This window comes from Taudactylus pleione, unplaced genomic scaffold (assembly GCF_031769625.1).
Source record: "Taudactylus pleione unplaced genomic scaffold, aTauple2 ptg000296l, whole genome shotgun sequence".
Taxonomy (NCBI): domain Eukaryota; kingdom Metazoa; phylum Chordata; class Amphibia; order Anura; family Myobatrachidae; genus Taudactylus; species Taudactylus pleione.
Genome location: NW_028284698.1, coordinates 20,856,707 through 20,878,132, shown reverse-complemented (window position 1 = coordinate 20,878,132; position 21,426 = coordinate 20,856,707). Strand labels below are relative to the sequence as shown.

The following is a 21,426-nucleotide window of genomic DNA, read 5'->3' as shown; positions in this document are numbered from 1 at the left end:
CTGGGTATTGCCTGGTATTGTTTTTAGGGTAGCAAAAGTGGTATTTGTTATACCAATGAAAATGCTTCTCAATAATACAGACTTAAACTTCAAAAATAAAAACTAATCACTACAAAGTTGTTGAGAAAGGATCTTAATTATCGTATATGTGGAGGAAGTGCTTGAAATGAGCAGGAGTGAGCTTAAACCCCTAGGGTAGCCATGCCACAGGGATTCAAGAGATTAAAAATGAGTTTGTGACCTGTCCAATCTGTGAGGATTGGGGCATGTTTAGTGGTGGAGGAAGTCATACATTTTGTGAATTGTGAGGCAGGGTTCTGCTCTTTTTCTCCACTGATCCTTCCCCTTTGTTGTCTGTCAACGTCTCTGCAGTGGCAATAATGCAGTCCAGTACCTGTTTTGCTGCCCTACATACTCTTACTCATTTTAAATCCTTTTTAATACACAGATTAGGCTGATTTCATCCTACTTGGGTCTGCAACACTCTCTGTCTGGCCAGGCTTGTTGTTGTGTATTAATAAGGGCATTGGAGCCTGGTAAATAATACTTGCTGTTGAGAAGGGCAGTTGGTCTTGAAAGTTTGTGTTGAGTCATTTGTTAACAGAAGGCAAAGGGTCTTTGACCAACCGGATATTATTTCTTTCTGTCACCATACACAGATTTTGCCTCAATGTTTTCAATACAGATAAAGAGTTCCTTCCATTCTATTACTACAGTTATAGTTTTACACATAGAGCTAAAAGGAATTCCTGTTTTATGAAAATGAACAAACTATTTTTAATTTAGCAGGAATTATCCCCTTTGCTTATACGTACATTGATCTGAGAAAATAGGAAAGAGCAGATTGTCCTGTTGGATCAGGGAAGGAGCAGTAAATTATCTGTTGGAATTATATGTCTAACTCTGTTTTGCCTACTATTATTGCTTTTGTCAATGGCAGGAAGTACACAGGGCCTGTGTGCTGGGAGTAATGCAAATATGAGCAAATAGCTTTGCACCTTGGTTAAACGATGTGGGGCAGATTTAACATGTGCAGATACAGTATATTTAAATTTGTGAAGGGTATGTCCAAACTCAAATCCAAATTGCAGTTAAAAAAAGCAGTATTTGTGGGCTACATGCAAAAGTGGCCAGTATTTACCCCTCACATAAAAAATAATAAATGTATTTGACAAGAAAGAACTGAGATTTTAACAGAAAAACTGAAAATCTCGGTTCACATCTGGCTCTCCATGAATCATAAGTGTAATATTACGGAAATAGCAAAAATTGAGCAAAAATTAGGTTTGGTAATGATGTATTAATTGCAATATCAAATTCAAAAATCATTAATCTTCTACACTGTCAACAGCGCTGCAAACCTTTAATGTCAGTTGCTAGTCTGACGCACACAACAGAAATTACAAGAAAGAAAAGATATTTTGCGCTGCTGCTAGGTAGTAAGTATACTTAATTGATCCATATAACATACTTCTCTGAATCACAAAACATTTATTACACACATGATAAAATTGACATACTAACATACATAATATCTCTATTTGGAGAATAAAATTCAACAGTTGTTGCAATTACTGTGGTAGCTCTTTATAACTGGAGTATATGTATCTATAATTAGATACAGTTGGATTCAATTGCTCACCACTCGTTGTATCAAATGTGTTTAGTATCCAATAGGTTCATCAGCGTTTATGCTGGTACTTGCAATACACCAAAGCTCCTTTTATTTAGGGAGAAAGCTTGTTGAATTGTGCCACCATAAATCCACCTAGATGACTCTTCCCACAGTGAGATGATAAATAGTAACAGTCCCCCTTCAATTGGGTATCCAATAAGTATACACGTGGATCTTTGTCTGGCTGGGATCTGTGGTGCGCCAGTGCTAATTGTGTAAATTGTTATATAGCACTGGGTGTAATGAGCAGAATAACCAGGATAAAGTCCACACAGTGACAACTTGTTGGCAAAGTTCACCTCCAGGCAGTGAGGCGGAATGGTGGCTGCAAACAAGGCATGTACCTGACCAGCACAGCAATCTGGCAGAGGTCTCGTTTCCTCGCTGATGATACAAGTTGTACTGCTCTGTCTCACAGCCTGACTGCTAGCTGCTTAGGCTCTTGTGATGGCAAGGCGGTGTAGCAGCTGCAGGTAAGGCACACACCTGACCAACGGTATGATCTGGCAGTGGTCTCATCTCCCCGCGGGTGGTGCAATTTCCGCCACTCTCTCCCACGTCCTGATTAGCAGCTGGTTGTACTCTGAGTGAGAAAACACCTCTCTGCACATGTAGTGGAAATTGGTGGTGGATAGCAGTAAAAGTCAAATTCCAGATATTGGCAGCACTGGTTACTGTACATAAAACCCGTTCAAAGCATTTCGATCCTCTCTGGGAGCTCTTTCAAGAACTTGATCTGATGAGGACAAATAGAGAAGTTCCCCATAGCAAACAATAATTTTTTACAATAGCTATTATTTACTACATACTATACATTCTATTAAAAAGAATGAAACTGATTGTTTGCTAAGGGGAACTTCGCTATCTGTCCTCTATAGAAAGTCTGATATATCTCCCGTACTGTGAATTATCTAATTCTGTAGATTAGCCTAGTGTGATTAATGCTTTATAGGCTACATGTATACATATAACTGTTTTGCCTGGCTTTATTTTTCCTCTGATCTCCTTTCCCATCATTCTCCACCTATTCCTCTTGCCCCTGTCCCCCTCCCTAATTTGATCTCTCTCTCCCTCACTACCTTCTCTCCTACTGGCTCTCTTTGATTTTCTCCCTCTCATGCCCATCTCTCTCCCCTTCTATTATCTTAATAATACTCATTGAGGATGTGCTATTTTAAATTGTTGCCCAGTGATAGTTAAATGTAAAATGATATTACTATATTATAAAATGAATATCACCCAACATAAATTTACATCATGGATTATTAACATGTACCAGTACATTAACATGTCATTAAAAAATGCTTTCCATCAGAACATCTTATAAAGGTGGTCAGTAGACATATTTTCAAGTGTTGGCAGGCTATTGGCCCGGGGTAGATAAACTAGTCTATTTAACATGGATTTGATATGTTAGTCTATGGATTATTAGTGTAAATAATAGTGGTAGTTCTTAACCTTTTTAAGAGCTCATAAACCAGAAAAGAATAGGCACTACCAACCCTTGTTATGCCTCTGTTGCTCACCCCATTTATGAAAACTAATAGGTTCAGTAAAATTGCATACATTTATGATAGAATTGCCAGTTACTATTAAATCATCTAATAGATGTTTGTTTCATAGAGCAAGGGGTAAACATAATAAGATGTGGCTCTGAGACATCTACGAGTCCCATTCTAGACTGCCCAATGTTTTAATGTAGCAGTCTTTTAATAGGCTAAATCAACCGGGTTATGCAAACTGGCCAAGGATAGCAACCATTGTGACTGTTGGTTGCCATTGTGATCCAAAGCATCATCTATGGATCCTGCTCTCAGATCACAGATGCATGCTGCATCTGTTTGCTACAAACACCTCCTGCTGCATTTGCATTTAAGTTGTATAGTATTGCACAGCTGCTTCCCTGCGGCTATGTAATAGCGTCCAAATCAGAATTAGGCCCAAAGTCTTGGTGGAATACAAGCACCTATATCACATCCCAAAAGCTTACCTGGTCTCCAATGTTCACAAGGACTGGTGTGTCTTCTAACCTTTTCCATGCTGCTGGTATTCTCTACTGACTTCTACTCACTCACAGTGTGCCTTTAGTAATCAATATTCTGTCTTCAGTTTGAATAAAGCAATTCTGCAGCAGACATTGATAAAGTTGTCCTCTAAGTGGTATATTTACTAAGGTGCAAGTTTTTAGAAGTGGAGATGTTGCCCATAGCAACCAATCAGATTCTAACTATTATCTTCTAGAAGGTGCTAGATAACTGTAAAGTAGAGTTTGATTTGTTGCTATGGGCAACATCTCAACTTCTAAAAGCCCATACTTTAGTAAATATACCCCTAAGGGTTCTTAGTGTTCCATGTAAGTCAAATTTGCAAATAGATCTGGCATTTTTTCATACTGTGCATATGTCTGAACAAATCATATGCAGTTATGAGCAACTATAGGTAATTTGAAGTCATATGATCTCAGCCACATGTCTCCTTTTACAAAGAAACAGGTGCATTTTATTAACTACTTAGAATAAACATGTTGGAATTTAGAAGGGTCTACACCAACTGAAAAATGCATCCAGAAAAAAAATACAATGGGCATTTAATGTAATTCAGCAGAAAATAAATCTAGTTAATATCTCAATAAATAATTTATTGAAGAAAAACCTATAGATGCTTCTAAATAGCATATTGAGCAGAATGGCAATTATAGAGGTAAAAGTAAACATGGCAAAATAGAATTTCAGTGATATTCAGTTGGAACCATTGGAGCCAACTTTCCAAAATGATTGGGGTGCCCCTCCATTTGACTGAAAACCATCAGGCATTGCCATGGGTAGTGGCAGCCCAAATATTGGGGGTGCTTAATCACCCACAAAGCTCACTTCTATGATTAGAACATACAATTAAGACTGAAGGAAATATTTCAAAGCAGATCTCAGTTAATTTAAATGAGATGCTGACACCCATGTTTTCTGTTGAATGAAACACTCTATGTGTGTTTTATCTGCATGTACACTTGGGGATGAATGGGTGAAATTGAGAGTCAACCATAGGCATGCACAGAAACTGGCACAGAGAGGGCTACAGCAGGACCTTCCCCTCCACTGGGTCATGAACATTCCATCCCCCTCTCATTTCGGGACATAGACTATGCACATTGTGCCAAATGTAATGACATTATATCTATAAATAGTATATAGAAGCCAAAAATCTTAAATTCAAATGATATCAGCAATAATTAAGATGCACACAATTATATAAAATAAAACATTAACCATATTTATGGAAGGTGAAAGCTGACTAAACTTGAGAATAAGTAAGAATCCTGGATTTTTTGCTGATTGGCTGAATATGAAAGCCTTGTTACTGGGCATATTATCTGGTCAGAGGTAGTTCCCCATTTAGTGGGGAGGGGTGCCTGCCATCATAATACTTTGGATAGGGTGAGGAAGAAGGTCAATGTGGCATTGTCAAGGTTTGTTCACTGTTTTGGAATATTGTTAGTCAGGCATAGCTTTTTGGCCCAAGACTTCACAAAATATTTTTGTCCTGATGGAGTCCATCTTAATGCTCTGGGCCTTTGGAGTTTGTTTATTCAGGATTTGTTGTATTTTTTGGACTAGTTTCTTTTGTCTTGTTGGTGGCGGGCCAGTTGCCTTTGGTCACTTGCTTTGGCAGGAGAACGCTATATCTCAGTGGCTTTATATGGCACAAGAAATAGTTGTGAGGGTGCTTGCCCTCTATTACATAGCAAGTTTGTTTTACTTAGTGCCGGGGGACCTGGGTACTTCCTGTGTTGAAGCATTCAGATTGTGCCTGTGAGGGAATTGAGACCTTCGCAAAGTAAGTGCATCTATAGGGGGGACGTTTTAGTTGTCCCTAAGTATTTTACATCTTGAAAGGCTAGAACTGATATTGCAGCATATCCTGGCCACCTCATTCAGGTTATTTAACAACAGAAATAGATATTTTAGTGCTATATTTCCAATAATCAAAAAGATCATACCAGATTCTGAACATTATATTTATCTGGTAAACCACCACATCCATTATATTAACAAAGAAAGTGGAGATTTGAAAGATTCTATATGGAGGATTTCAGTTCCTATAAAATTGTCCATTTATTTTACGAAGAGTGAGACAGTTTAACAATTGAGCTACAGGTTTGTAATATTGTTGCAGTTCACATTCTGCTAGTTGTTTTTATGAATGAAGGGAACATTTGTACCTGTTTTTTATATTGTGATTGACTGAATAAGTATTAAATGCTTATTGGAAACAGTGAGTTGTATTACATATTAAGGAAACAGTGAGTTGTATTACATATGATCTTATTGAATATTGGAAATATTGGTGTTCCGTTATCTATTTCTTTGTATGAAGCAATCTTTGTCTTAAATGGAATTAGTTATTTCACATGGGAGCAGCCATCCAATATTCTTTCTGAGGTGGCGCACTATATATAACTTGTAATTAATTAATAAATAAAAGCTGTGACCTTTTATCCAAGCTGTTATGGTATTTGTGTATTATTTATTAGTGTAAGCTTAGTATAAGTTAAAAAAAAAGAAATTTAGGTCCACGCCTTTAGAAAATCTATATATGCTGGTAACAGTAGTGTTAATATGATATGTTGTATTTGTGAATGTTGTAGAATAAATCACAGCACCATGGTAAGTGAGGTGAAAAATCCTTTATTATGAGACACAGTGCTCAAGGATTCTCTTATTGTGTATAGGTAAATTACTCCTAATAGCAAAAAATTTAAATGGGAGTAGGGAGGGTTGTTTACTATAGTGCGCCACCCTAATGGTTCCGCTGGTATCTAAAGTATGAGGGAAGTGTAGGGAAGGGGCATAACTAACTAGATAGTAATTGTATCAAGGAGGGTAATGATAAATGATTGTTGGCTGAGTTGATATGCTGCAAGCAGTAGTGACAGGATGCTAGTAAATCACAATCTGGTATTAGCAGTCTCACAAAAACTAAAGTCCTGGTGAGGCCTCACCTGTAGTCCGTCTCCGTTGTCTTCTTGTCTTCTGGTCTCAATATTCAAATGAACGCATTTAAGCGCTTGTTTGTGCGGTCCCCACAATGTAACTCACTTCCACTTAGTTTAAGTTAAGTTGTGTTAAATGGTTAATTGGCAATAAACCAATGGAGGTCTTATGGTAGGTGAAAGCTGACTAGGATACATAATAGAAAGAAACAAAAGAATGCCCGCACAGATATGTGTCTAATAAATATGAAAAGTCCTTACCCATGATCTCTCAATATTTCCTATCAAGTAGTTTTCTTGGGAGGTGCACCCAGGAATAGACTTGAATAATGGAGCAAACAAAAAGAAAAGAATTCCATAATTGGGCACTCATGGACTTATTTCCTTAATTTGACAACATAATTGTCAACAAGTGGGGGGTACTTCCTATCAACAAGAAACTGCAAAACATAACGTTTATTGAATTTACTTTAAAATTGTTGACAGCAAAATATTTAAAAAGTGCATATAAGTGAAAGTGAAAGTAAAAGATTGTTATGCTAATATCCCAACTAAACGGTGTCTCATTTATTGTCTCCAGAGATAGATATCTCAGTATTATTTAGACCTTGGTATTAGTGGATGTCATGGTACAAATGAATGTATTTTTCAAACTCCTTATAAAATGAATGTCTCCTATAATTACATTCATACGAAAGTTTAGAGTCACATATCACTACCTTAACAGGTTTCTGATTACCCAAGATTATATTGTACATATAATTTGATAAGATTATTGTTACAAAGTCTATCCTTCTGAGATAGAATGCTATATCAGAGTCGTCAGTATTTTTTTAACTAGAATCTATAACCTACAGTATTACAGTTCTCTCAATGGTCTCATAATAAGGCCACTATCTTCATGTATAGTAAACTATCCTGCCCCATCACTGGGAGAAAAACTATCCCCAGTAGATTATATCCCCCCATAAGGTCTGTGTATAATACAATACTGAATATCATTCTTAGATAAGAATCAGTAAAGATTGAACACTGTGTGACAGAAATACACTTGTGTCCTAACTTACATAATCACTAGATGCTATATATCTGAAAACAAGGTTGATTATATTAGAGATAAGACTATAATTTGAGTCTAAGGTAATGAAACCTGAATGGGGCAGGATGGTTTACTACCCCTGAAGATAGTGGCCTTATTATGAGACCATTGTGAGAACTATAATACTGTGGATTATTGATTCTAGTTTAAAGAATACAGAGGACTCTGATATAACATTCTATCTCTAAAGGATAGACTTCATAACAATAATCTTATCGATTTAAATTGTACAATATAATTTTGAGTGATCGGTCTAAGAACCAGAATTAGTAACCTGTTGTGACTCTAGTCACCTGTTGTGACTCTAAAAATCCTGTCACACTTTCATATGAATGTAATTATAGGAAACATTCATTTTATAAGGAGTTTCTAAAAAATACATTTATATGCACCATGACATCCACTAATACCAAGGTCTAAACAATACTGAGATATCTATCTGAGGAGACAATAAATGAGACATGGTTTAGTTGGGAAATTAACATAACACTTTTTATTTTCACTTATATGCACTTTTTAAATATTTCGCTGTTGACAATTTTAAAGCAAACTCAATAAAAGTTGTTTTACAATTTCTTGTTGATAGGAAGTATCCCCCACTTGTTGACAATTATCAAATTGTTAAGGAAATAAGTCTGAGAGTGCCTGATTATGGAATACTTTTTCTTTTTGTTTGCTTCTTTAGGATTGAGAATAGGTAACAATCCTGTTTTTTGTTGATTGGCTGAATATGACAGCCTTGTTGCTGGACAGATTAGTTTAATTGGTTTGCTTCATCAGGTTAGTTTGGGCCAAAAGGTTTAAGTAAGGGATGTGTATATAGGGATGTGTATACAGTAGTATATAGGTCAGGTATGGTGTTTAGGAGAACCTCTTTTGCAGTTGGAGTTCACCATCCTGCCCAAAACCTTGCTTCTATTTTTGTCTAGTCTGCTAACATTTCTTTTTCCTGATTTAGTGGAGCTGTTTTTTCCTTTAAATTGATTGCCAGTTTAAACATACAGGAAGACTTGCAAAAGTTCCCAGAGGTGGCTGCAAGTTGCACAATATTACATAAGCCCCCATATGTGTAATTGCAGGCTGAGATGGGAATGCACAGTCCTGTCTCACCAATGATCAGCCCAATCCCCACCACTATCACCAACAGATCCCCATGCCTAGGTAAAATCTTTTTAATTTTTCTTTTCCTAAATACTATTTGCTCTATATATTTGACTACTGACAAGATAAATGCTCTCCCTAAATATTTGAAACTGAATGTGACACTTGACCCTGGCCATGTACATAAGATATCAAGGTGAATGCAATAGTTAGTTTGAAGAGAACTTGAACCAATTTTAACCCTCCTAACCAGGCATCAGAGTACAGTAGGTATTTAAATTCCTCAATACTGCCAAAGATCTCCTGAAACACCTAAGGTGTCTCTCTCAATAAAGTCAACAGAATGGCCCTTTTTTAACAAACAATGGTTCATTTAATTGGGTTATAGCCATATGCCATTTTAAGCTGCAGGTGTTATGAAGCCTGTCTACAAAAAGGCTTAGTTTATGTCTGAAATCTCTCAACATTGACAGTTACAAGCTATAAAAAGTACTTGAGCGCATAAGTAAAATATTTATAGATGAGTGCGTGAACTCTTTTATAACTGTATTTCTCACATATTATACCTATTTTCTTCAGCAAGGAAAGTTTTGCAAAATCGTATTCAGTTCTACAGATACAACTGACTGTAAGCCAGTAATCAAAAGAGCTTACAGTTGAAGAATATAGACATACAGTATATGAAATGCTAGCTTCATGTAAAATGTAACTTTAAAAAAAATAGTGGATACTTCAAAGGAAGGTGAAGTCACTGAATTCAGGTCAAGAAGTAAATTGCAGTTAACAATACAGCTTTGCTGCTGTATGATTCAGGATATCTTAACAAAGCTATTTTAGAAAAGGAAACATACCTCTGCTGTTACATTAGATATAGCCATGTACATTTATAATACATCTGGGACCTCTTCAACTACAAAGAACAAGTTAAGAATAAAGTGTAAATCATATGCTTGTTGTTGGATTGCATTGTCAAATCCATACATATATTAGCTGCATTGTAAAACAAAGATGTGATTTTCTTTTCACAAGTCTAACTAAATCTTCACATTATGCAAATACACATCTGTTCCTTAAAACAAATCTAATGAAACAGTTCATATCTACCAAAATAAAAACAAAGAATTAAATAGTTTGAGGTATAATTTGAGCCCGATTTCTTCAGGGCCAAAAGATTAGAGTTTATTAATGCATTAACGCAACTGAGGGTATCTAAGCTCTCATGTAGGGGATGTAAAAGAAAAGTAAATCGACAACCATTTATCCAGAAAAAATGGTTTGTATGTAAATTGAAGAATATATAATATATATTTTATTTTACAAAATGCATATATTATCTGCTGAAAAGAGAAAACAAATTTGTTCTAATTTTTGTAAGCTTTATGCTAACTAATATACACTAACTACAAAAGATGCAGATGCACAATGCATTTCGGTTTAAAACCAAGGTAAGCACTCCTCCCCAGAATAGCCCATGCTGCATGCTGTGTTCGCCATGCAATCCTATGCCATGCTGCATGCTGTGTTCGCGCCATGCAATCCTATAGAGTTGTGGGTGTGAATGCTGCGCATGTACCCATTCACGGGTGCACGACTCTCACTATGCGTGGTGCGATTTGCCACAAAAGCGGAAACGATGCAAGAGAACACATTTGTACGTACACACATTTCCTGGCTTTCTTTTTCACAGGTTGTCTGGAAACTAAAGCTGCTACTCATCACCGATGTTCCTGTCCATCAGACAGAAGCTAAAAACCTGGGGCATATATATATATATATATATATATATATATATTATATATATATATATATATATATATATATATATTATATATATCTCCCCTTGACAACCTTTCCAGTGTTTTTGTCACATTATATATATATATATATATATATATATATATATATATATTGCTGTTAGACTGTTATCCCATTGATGAAGTCATAACAGGAAAAACTTAGCTGGAACTCTTTCCTCCTGTACTTCATGGACTTTTTGTTGGTACTGGATATTATTTTGCCATTATTTATATGCTCAAATATAATTACCTGCAATATTAAATGTTGCACTTTTATGGCTCAACAGTCAGGGGATGAAAACATGTCCAAGTTAAATACTGGTAGAGTTCAATACTGTGTTACTTAAAGTCGATAACCTGCAGGATCTGGATCTTGCATAATATGTGTTTATTTCAGGAGCCTGTACATAATATTTCATAGAGCATCAGAAGGAGAGCCTCTTTGTTTAAGTGCTCTATGCACTTTATTAGATAGATTCCAGGGGATGCGATCAGAATGCCGACCGCTGGGATTCTGGTGGTCAGAATGCAGATGCTGGAATCCCGACACGGTGCTGGCATCCCAACTGTTGGAATCTTGACTGCCGGAATCTGAAAGGTAAGTACTGGGGTTAGGGGGAAGGTTATGGTTAGGGTAAGGAGGGGAGGTTAGGTTTAGGCTGTGGGGAGGTATGGTTAGATTTAGGCACTAGAGGGTGGTAAGGTTTATGCAATGGGGAGGGAGAGGGATAGGGATTAGGCTTACTTACATGGGGGCATTAGCAATCTAACCTGGTAAGGATGCCAGCATCGGGATTCTCAATGCTAGGATCCTGAGCGCCTGCATTCCATACCCAAATTAGTTCCAGTTGTCTGAGACCTTGTCAAGCAATTAAATGAAGATATTAGTAAGAGCTATGATCCCTGTTGGAGGAATTCCTGAAGGTGTTCATAGGAGTCATCAATGTGGGAACAGAGTCAGAGATTGTAAGGAATGCACACATTTAGAATTTCAGATGAGTTTTTTTTTTTACCAGAGTGCTTCTTGTGCAGGGAATTTTTGTCTTTACCATTTGGAAAGAGGTCAAATAGGTGTAAATAAATAGGAGACAATTGCAGATAATGTCTAGGTCCCCAGAGCATATATTGTGTGATGTTCTGGGAAAAACTTGTACATGAAATCAAGCACAGAAGACTTCTTGAATCAGTAGCAGATTTGTGGAACCAAGTTAATGCAGGCCTCATAGAGCAGGAGAGACAAGGAGGATATTCTGAAAAATAATGAAGTCCTTATCAGCTCATGGAACATTGAAGTAGAAAGCAGTGCTGGCTTAAAGCAAGGTCACTGATGTGAGGCTGGCATGCACTGAGCAGGTCCATAATGCAGCAGTCAATAGAGCAATGTCCAGCTTGAGGCAGCTACAAGGCTTTTAAGATTGCTTCCACCCAAAGCTTCCATAGTCAGGGAAATATTATAGGTGGAGACTGGAAGATAATTATAGGCATGTGCATGAATAGGTCTCCAGAACATCAAAACTCTGAGATTGCTTAAGCAGCAGTGAATCAGATTAACAGTTAAATAGGCAGGAACCCTGTCCATATCCAGGAGAAGGTAGGGGTCAACATGACATTATGAATTTCATGCCGGAATCAATGTAATGCAAAGTCCAAGTACAGTTGTCAAAATGGCTGATTTTGAGTCACATGCTGCTGTGACTTCTTTGAAGTAGTAAATTCTAGTAAAGGCCCTTCCCCCAGTGTACAAGGGGGCATCTAAATGTGTATGAACTTTGTTTGTCTTTAAAAGCAACAATCCATGCAACAATCCCACTTATTGCATCTTTAGATGTTACCACTGAAATTTACACCTGTACCATGGTAGGTGCAGATTCTCCATCAGAGAATGGTCTCCAATGTAAGCAATTAAGTGTCTGAGTTTGCAACCAGTTCAGTGACACACCTGCAACACTCACATAAGATGCAAATAAGACTGTGCATATCCATGTATCTAAATTGCCACCTTCCAGTCACCACCCAGGAACACTCAATACATTTCCAATACATATCTGAGACCATACATATCAATCAATATACTCTATGCATACAGCATTGCATACATACTCTGTGCATACACACAGCATTGCATACATACTCTGTGCATACATACAGCATTGCTTGTGACTCAAAATCTGGACTGCAATATTCAGCAGGGAGGAGGAGGCATAGGCTGATACGCAGACAACCTGTCAGCTGGAGGGGAGATAATTCAGACTGGTATTTCAAACCTAAAGCCCAACAAGAATGGCTTGAACAAGGAATGTGAAACTAGTGTAGGCAGGGTGTCCTCCCTGTAGCAGGATCAAGTTGTCAAGATGCATTTGTATAGAAGGTGTGTATAGACATGGTGGCTACAGATCAATCTTGCCACTGATCAGAGCAGCACATAACTTCATACTGGCACTTTAGAGATCAGAACCATGCTCCTTGATTTGTTTTATATTGCAAAGATGGAAATAACTATATAAGTAAGCATTGCATGCTAATGCTCTTTCAGATAATCCTTGCTCCATTCAGTATCTTCACTAAACTATATGTTTATTGATTGGGTACCCAATCCAAGATGAGGTCAACACTGTTTCTGAAGTTACATAATAAATGGATCTTTGATCTATAGACTGGACAAGTTTGCACCAAAGAATTTGAATGCAAATCTATACTTATTATTTTTTCTTTCTTTTTTTTTAATAAGCTATTTTTTCTGTTAAATGTTTTGGAAAACATTTTCTTTTTTAATAGTTTTTACTGAAAATTCTATTCAGATATTTTTCTTATTAAACTACAAGCATACTGAAAAGGATTAACTAAAACAATTGAAATACAATGAAAAGCCACAGAATGGCAGAGCAAAAATAGCATTTTTTATCAAAAGGACTTCACATCACTGTTAAATGGCCTTACAGTAACTGGGAACTTGATTCTCATAACTACTGAATGTGCTGCAAATCTGTTCATTTATAATAAAAAGTAAACATAGTCTCAAAAAGAAATAAGAACTGTTGAATCAACCAAAGGACATACAATATATTACGTCTTATGTCTTTACAGATCAGAAATCATAAACAGATAAAGTGCAATACACAGTAGCAGAATACAATTCAAGAAAAATTTGAGTCCAGCCACACTAAATTTTGTAGTTGGTCTGGGTGTTCAAACAAGTAAAATTAATAATAATTTTTAAATGTTATAAATTTGAAAGTGTATTACTGTAGGTCTGTACAGGTACCAGTACTAATTTAGTTATTTCTTAGGTATATTGACTACTTTATTGACAAGCACAGACAATTAACAATATAAGATGCTACTGTGATAATTATTCTGCAAAATAATTGCAAGGGCAGTTATTACCAAATAGTGACCTTTCCTGGAGATGTATATTCAGTAGGTATGAAGCGACAGTCTAATGTGGTTTAAGACAGGCTTCTAGTAAACTAATTAAATGTGGTAATTTAATTTGGAAAGGAGATGACATCAATTCAAATCCAATTTAACAGCTTCTGACAAACATGTTTTGCTTTCAAATAGAAAGTCCTAAAACATATAATTTCCATATGAATAATTAAACTACATCATCAATTTGATAAGTGTGTCTTCTATCATATGTAAATAAAATAATAACATAAATGGCCAGGAAAAAAAATATATAGTTACCTATATGATCTACAGTATATTCCTGTATAACATATTTCTGGTGGTAGGAGAAAACACTGATCTAATAATGTTAAACTGAAAAAGGTGTACAACATGACATGGATTCATCTGTCTATATCCTCTTTAAATAATATATATATATATATATATATATATGTTTAATATAAATAATTTTAAATAACTGGTGTGTCATCATTTATATTATGCATAAGTGACATTATCATTTGTATGAGGTATTATTTGATATTAAACAGCAAATGTAATAGAGTCCTATTTTGCAAAAGTAAAGATCATATTTTGGCAAATTTGCCATATTATGTAAAGCAATAGATTTTTTTAAAGTGATACTTTTTTTTATTGGTTAATTTTGCCTACAAAAAAAATGATATTTTAAATGCAGTGGCAAAACCACTAGAACATCTGCAGTTTTGCAAACTTTGACCCCAAACATTTACTGAGCATCAGCTTGCAAAACATCAGCTACTCGACATGTTTAAGCAGGAAATTTATAATAAAATTTAAAATGGCAGTACAATGAAAGCAAAACACTGCATGTTTTTCAAGCCACTGCTTAGTATATTTACCTTTAGAGAGTTTGTCATTGTCATATGTGTTAAAAGAATAACATGTATTAAATATTTATTTAAATTTTCATGTGATTTAAGTATGTTATGATATTAAAATGTAGTTGAATACAATTTTGAACTGTAACAATATTGAATTCTTCTTACTTTTCAAAAACAAAGTCTGTATTATGTGATGGTGAATGTGTCCTAGATGTATGCTGCTGGATGGGTGATTAGGGTATTCATTGGAGTAACTGTGTCCTGGAAATATTTCACAGAGCTGGTGTTGTAGAACATTTTATGAGAATATGATTTTATCACAAGTTTAATTGCAGGTTGACTGGTATTTTGTATTCAGATTTTTGTCACTGTGAATCATATGTTTTAGTGCTTATAATGGTGATACTAAAGACCTTTGCGATATTAGTATATACATATTGTAGGAAACCTGTACTATAATCCAGCCAATGTAACATCAAAAAAGTTGTAATAAGCTTGATGATTAGACTACAGTATGGATTATATCAGTGGTCAGTGACACTGGATTTTCCCCCTCATCTCTCTTTGCATAAACTGGTCTGGTTCTAGTTTAATGGTATATGCAATTGTTGACATTTGATTTTTAAATGTTGCAAACACAATATTTGAAAATAATCTTTTGCCATTTTTGTATGGATATAATGTTCATTAAAATGATTGTTATTTATTGAATAATAATATACAATGTAAATTATAATAATGGCCTGCACATAGGGCCTCATTCAGAGGCGGTCGGAGGATGCAAGCAGTCGCTCAGAAACTGGGAGGCCGCTTGCATCCTGACCGGCCGCCTCTGTTTCGGTCGTTAGGCTGTGGGTTAACACCCATAGCTCTAATGACCGCTAGGGTGATGGTCGCGATGGTCATTGACCATCGCGACCATCGGGGCTTACGACGAGACCCTAGGGTAGGGTCTCACTTGTCGTAAGCCCCGGAGGGCTTCTGGCTCTGTCAGAGCCGGAAGCTCTCCACTGACATCACTAGTGATGTCAGTGGGGCCTCCCCCAAATGCCAGGTGTTCCCATGGGAATGCCTCCATTTGGGCTGTCACCCCCCCGGCCCGCCTTCCAAATGGGGCGAGCTGTCAATTAACATCGACAGCTCGCCCCCTTTGGAAAGAGACCCGCTATGACTAGCGCTGTTGGTCGTAGTGGGTCTCACGCATGCGCACGAAAGAGCTGGCTCCCTTGTGCGCATGCGCACTAGACAAACAACGAGGTGGCCGTGCAGTCGTAGACCATACAGCCGCCTCTGAATACAGCCCATAGTGAGGTGAGTGAAGGGGGTTCAAATTGTGACAGGGTCAGCATAATTCCACATGAAGTAAATGTGGAATATCCAGATCTCCCAGGTTTGGCAGAGCAAGGGCATTAGGATTGTGTAAATGTCCAGTTCAGGTGTTGCCTCAATCAGTAAGGAAGAAACATACTGCGCTGGTAGACAATATATATAAAAATAATAAATTTAATAACAGGTGTTTATAAATGAAAGAGGTCTAAATAATATAACATAGAAATAGGGATCAAGCATATAAATAAGCATACACATTAACATAGGTAAGAAAAATAATAAATAATAAAAAACATTTCTAACTATTTACAAACATATATTCTTATTTTAATAGAGAATTAAAATAAGAATATATGTTTGTAAATGGTTAGAAAATATCTGCGTCTACCAGTGCAGTATTTTTCTTCCTTTCTGCTTTTGTGGGGTTGCAGTTTGGTCCCTTTCTATTTATACTGCTGGAGGCCTTTTTTTGTATGACATTGTGTCTAGGTGCATAAGTTTTCTTTGTTTGTTGCCTCAATCAGTGCCTGGAAAGGCAGCTAATTACAGACACCTGTGAGAAGCTGGTTTAAGAACTGCAAAAACACTGGGGAAACTGAGCCTGACGGTGAAATAGTCATCCAGCTTATAGGCCTGGGGTGACTAGTGTTAGGGTTCCTGGACCTGCAAGTCCACTTAAGAAATATTGCTGTATTGGAAGACTTTATATGACATCTTGCCTGTGAAACTGCCATATCCTGTGTACCTGCCTGTGGTGAGCAATAAAAGCTACTGATGGATTTTACCCAGTCTATGTGATTCTTGTCACAAAAGGATTTTAATTTATGTAGGGTAATTGAGAAGCCTTATAATGGATATGGATGTGAAGATAATGCTAGATATTATCAGTGTAAATAAAAAATCTGAAATAGGTAAAAAATTAAATAAATAGATCAAAATAAATAGCATAAAATAAATAGACATAACATTAATAAACAGAATAAATGTAGCAATTGTGCAGACAATGCAACAATCACATATCAAAGTTATATTTGTACATTAGCTCTTGAGAATGATCATTTAGCAATGAAAGCCTCCATATAAGGAACATAGATTCATACCTTCACTGTTCCCATCCATACTGGGCTTTAGCTGGTTTTATCTCCATGATCTAAAGGGGCAGAGTGCAATAGGCTCCGCTGACAATCACCCTGCTTTCTCCTGTGAGTGCCGAGCATGGAGGTGGCAGCAGAATAACAACACGTCTTGCCGGATTGAGTGCTGGCCAGTTTATAAATGTGTGAGTCTACAAATTTGTTTGCCTACTGTGGGAAACTTTATAAAGGATGAATACCATTGTGTGAGGAGGGAGTAATAAAAGGCTGCTCTGCTCCTTGATTGGCTCCATATAGGGTATAATTAAAAACTTTATCAAATATATATTAAAAACATATTAAAGGAACTGAGAATAAAAACTTTTCTGTGTACTTTGTGCATTGCTCCCAAAATAGGTGATGTGTTCAGTGATTCCTATAGAGACAATTTATCTTTGTAAAAAATGGTAAAAGTGAATACAAATTCTAAAAATGAAAGCAAATTCAAAAAAATTATAATTTACAAATAAAATCACAAAAAAACAAGACAAAAAAAATTATGTTAAATGTAAAGAGGTGGATACATTACATGTACTATCTCTCAAATGGCTACTGGGTTAAGAATGATTCTAAATTAGAGACTATGGGCATGATTCATTAAGGATTACAACTGCAACAGCGCTCACAGTTGGCAGATTGTGGCATACTGTGCATGCATTGCAATGCGTGTGCGCGATGGCACCACTGTGATCATACTGCGATCAAGCAGATCATGCAGAACCATAGCAGTGTGATTGACAGTTTGGGAGTGGTGATGGGGGGGTGGTCAGCGAAACACAGGCATGCCTGACCATTTGTATAGGGGAAAATGGCAAGTGCTCTCAGAGTTATAATCAAGGGGATGGTCATTTAATGTGTATGTGCATATATATATATATATATATATATATATATATACACACACACACACACACAAGAATTGTGAAGCATATATATATATATATATATATATATTAACACTGTTTTGTGTGTGTTGTATCTACCATTAGCTGCTCACCCTTGGAGGTGTCTCGACCCCCAACAATAGAGTAAATAACCATATTGGTTGGGTAGTGAGTGGTCTACGGTATATAAATATGATCTATTTTCTTAAACTTGTATGTGATTGATAATGGATGTTAGGTTGGTATAGTTGGTTGTATATTGATTATGTCAGTATTAAGTCTGCTCGGCAAAATATTTAGGCTGGATATTCGTACTGTGTGTAGGGTTTTGAAGAATTAATAAAAGATAAAGAATTGTCACAGTCTATTAGTCTGCTATGCAAAAACTGTAGGCTGGATGTTCAGTTTTCGTATGGTGTTAAATTAAAATTCTGAGGAGTCTGCTGAGCAATAACTGTAGGCAGGATGTTCCAAGTGTATGGGATATAGAGTTAAATGTTCACATGGGTAAAGGTGAGTCTCCCTTGTGGATGGGATGAAAATCCTTTATGGGGTGTATCTTCTCAAGTGAATTGGTTTATATCAGTCCTCTTCTATACAATCTCACGATAACCTTGGGAATAATGGGTGCAGAATCAGGATTTTTTATGGACATTATAATTGCAGAAAGTGGGTAGGTATAAATGAATTACCAAATGTTGTTCTGCTGGTCCGTAGTCTGTTGTCCATCAGCACTCCCTTGGTATGCTTACAGGTACAGTGGCTGATGTGTTCTGTAATGGGCAAATGGGTATATGATTACACAAGCATGGTGTATAATAATACCTCCTTTATTCTACTATATAAAGGTAAAAAAATGAATTAAAGTGCAGCTGATAGCGCATAACAATATGCAGTTGGATATAGTCAATATCGGCTCAGTCCTGTGTATAGTGACAGATGTGTCCCAATGCATTTCATCCCACAAAAACTGGACTTTTTCAAGGGCAAAATGCCTGACCATTTTAATGCCATTGCATGGATGTGCATAAATTAGCCATTGCGATTGCATACGCAGCTTGAGTACTTTCTATGTGCAATGTGCTTAGAATTTTCTAAATAAGGTCAGGGATGCTGTGATTCTGCATGAGGGGCCAATGGTACTCATATTGTTGGTGGAGGATTGTAAGGTGTTATGTATTTGAGATAGAGATAGTGGGAGGCAGTGGGCATTTCTATGCTGGCAATGCGACAGCATTGCTATTGCATTCAATAGCATATTTTCACAGCAGACCTGATTGCCGATTACTGCACTGCAATTGCAATAGCAATCCATATTGAATCAGGCCCTATGTTTAATCCATTTAGGGCAAGGATCTTCACTTTGAAAATCCACTGAGTTTGAATTCTGGAGATTTTTTTCCAGAAAGTTTCCTCCCTTCCAATCTTCATTTGCTTGCTGGATACCCAGTCATTTTAAGCCTCTGAGATCTTTCTTAGGGTGTATTAGAAAAGTGTGTGACACAATGTGGATGGGAAGTACTTTTTTAATGTTGCAAATATGCTCAGAATTTTTTTTTTATAAGTCCAATATACTGTAAATTGCAGGTGTAATCTAATAAATACAAAATTAATTTGGAGATGCAGGTGATGTGGTTTTCAAATTTGAAAGTTAACCTTTTGCTTTAGATGTGAAAGTTTGTATACAGAAGATGATGTGAATTGAGTATTTTGGTTCTGACAGCCTAAACATTCTGTACAGAAATGAAACCTTTTGGTAAATTAGTCATTCTAAGTTATGAGAGGGATGCAGCTAGAGGTAAGAATGTTCTTCATGGTGTACTGTAGGTCTTTATATAGAATAATCTGGAATTTGGTTCCACTATTTATTTTATTTCATTATTTAAAAGGTTTTGACATACAAAAAGAAAATTGAAAACTAGAATGTCTGAGAATATTTACAACATTAAAAAAATACAAGCCCTTTTCTAACACACCCTAAAAAAAATCCTAGAGGCTTGACATTTCTTGGGGATTCAGCAAGTAAAGTTGATTGGAAGGAAGGAATATTTCTGGAAAAAATCTCCAGAATTGACACTGCATTGATTTACAATATAAAGACCCTTGCCCCAGGAGGAATAAACATAGACATTGATTTAAAATCATTCTTAACCCATAATGTGTCCTTAACTCTTTTTCATATAATTGTTATCTTATATAACTGTAGTTTATTTTGATAGTTTTTGGCTTAATTTTTTTTGTATCCACTTTCATTTTCATAATTTTTTTTTTAATTTTAGTTTTTTTTCAATTTTTTTACGAAGATAATTTGTCTGTATACCATTTAAACCAATTTCCATACTCATCACATGTCCTGGGAGCAATGCATAAAGTAATGTACACAGATAAGTATTTATTCATAGTTTCTGTAATAAATATGCATTTAATAAAGTTTTTAATTAAGCCACTAATTGGAGTCAATCAATAAGCAGAAATTCCCTTTATATTTGCCTCCCTATACAGGTGTAGTCATCCTTGACAAAGTCTCCCACAGTAGATGAAATGCATTGGTGAGTCACACATAGAGATATTACATCATCCTGCTGAATTCATCACTCACAGTAGAGAGCAAGGCATCAGACAATGGAGCTAATTGGCTGCCACTTCTCTGGATCATGGAGGTAGGTGAGGTGGATAATCCACTAGCTACAGCTAAGTCTGGGATGGATAGGGACAATGAAGGTAAGAAACCATGTTCCTTATATTTACAGTAGGTTTTCCAAGCTAAATGAACAACTCAAGAGCTATAAACATTACTTTGATTTGGGACTGTTGAAAAGACATTTTTTTTACCAACAATATCCATTTTCATTTTCTGTTTATTTTATTTATATTTTAATCTACTTAATTATTTTGATATTATATATATTTTAATCTTATTTAAATACGTATTTTTGTTTTCACTGATACTATCAAGCATTACCTTGTAGATTCACATCAATGTCCAATGTAAAGTTACTGAATTACCATACATAATTAGTAAGCATAGAACCCCATTCATCTACCAAACTAAATACAGACCATTATTATTATTTACATTATACATTATTATCTTGCAATCTTCCCTCTACACTAGCACTCTCATTTGTTATTTTAATAAATATGTCAGACAGACAGAAGCTGTTTACAC

General features: G+C 36.1%; 1 long non-coding RNA gene across 1 annotated transcript in view; it reads right to left on the bottom strand.

The window, feature by feature from the left end:
- The window catches only part of LOC148511752 (uncharacterized), a 91,912-nt gene that overhangs the window by 32,600 nt on the left and 37,886 nt on the right, over positions 1-21,426 (bottom strand). The window contains exon 3 of the long non-coding RNA XR_015880240.1: positions 18,950-19,030. This is a non-coding gene — a long non-coding RNA (uncharacterized LOC148511752). The remainder of the gene's footprint in view (positions 1-18,949; positions 19,031-21,426) is intronic.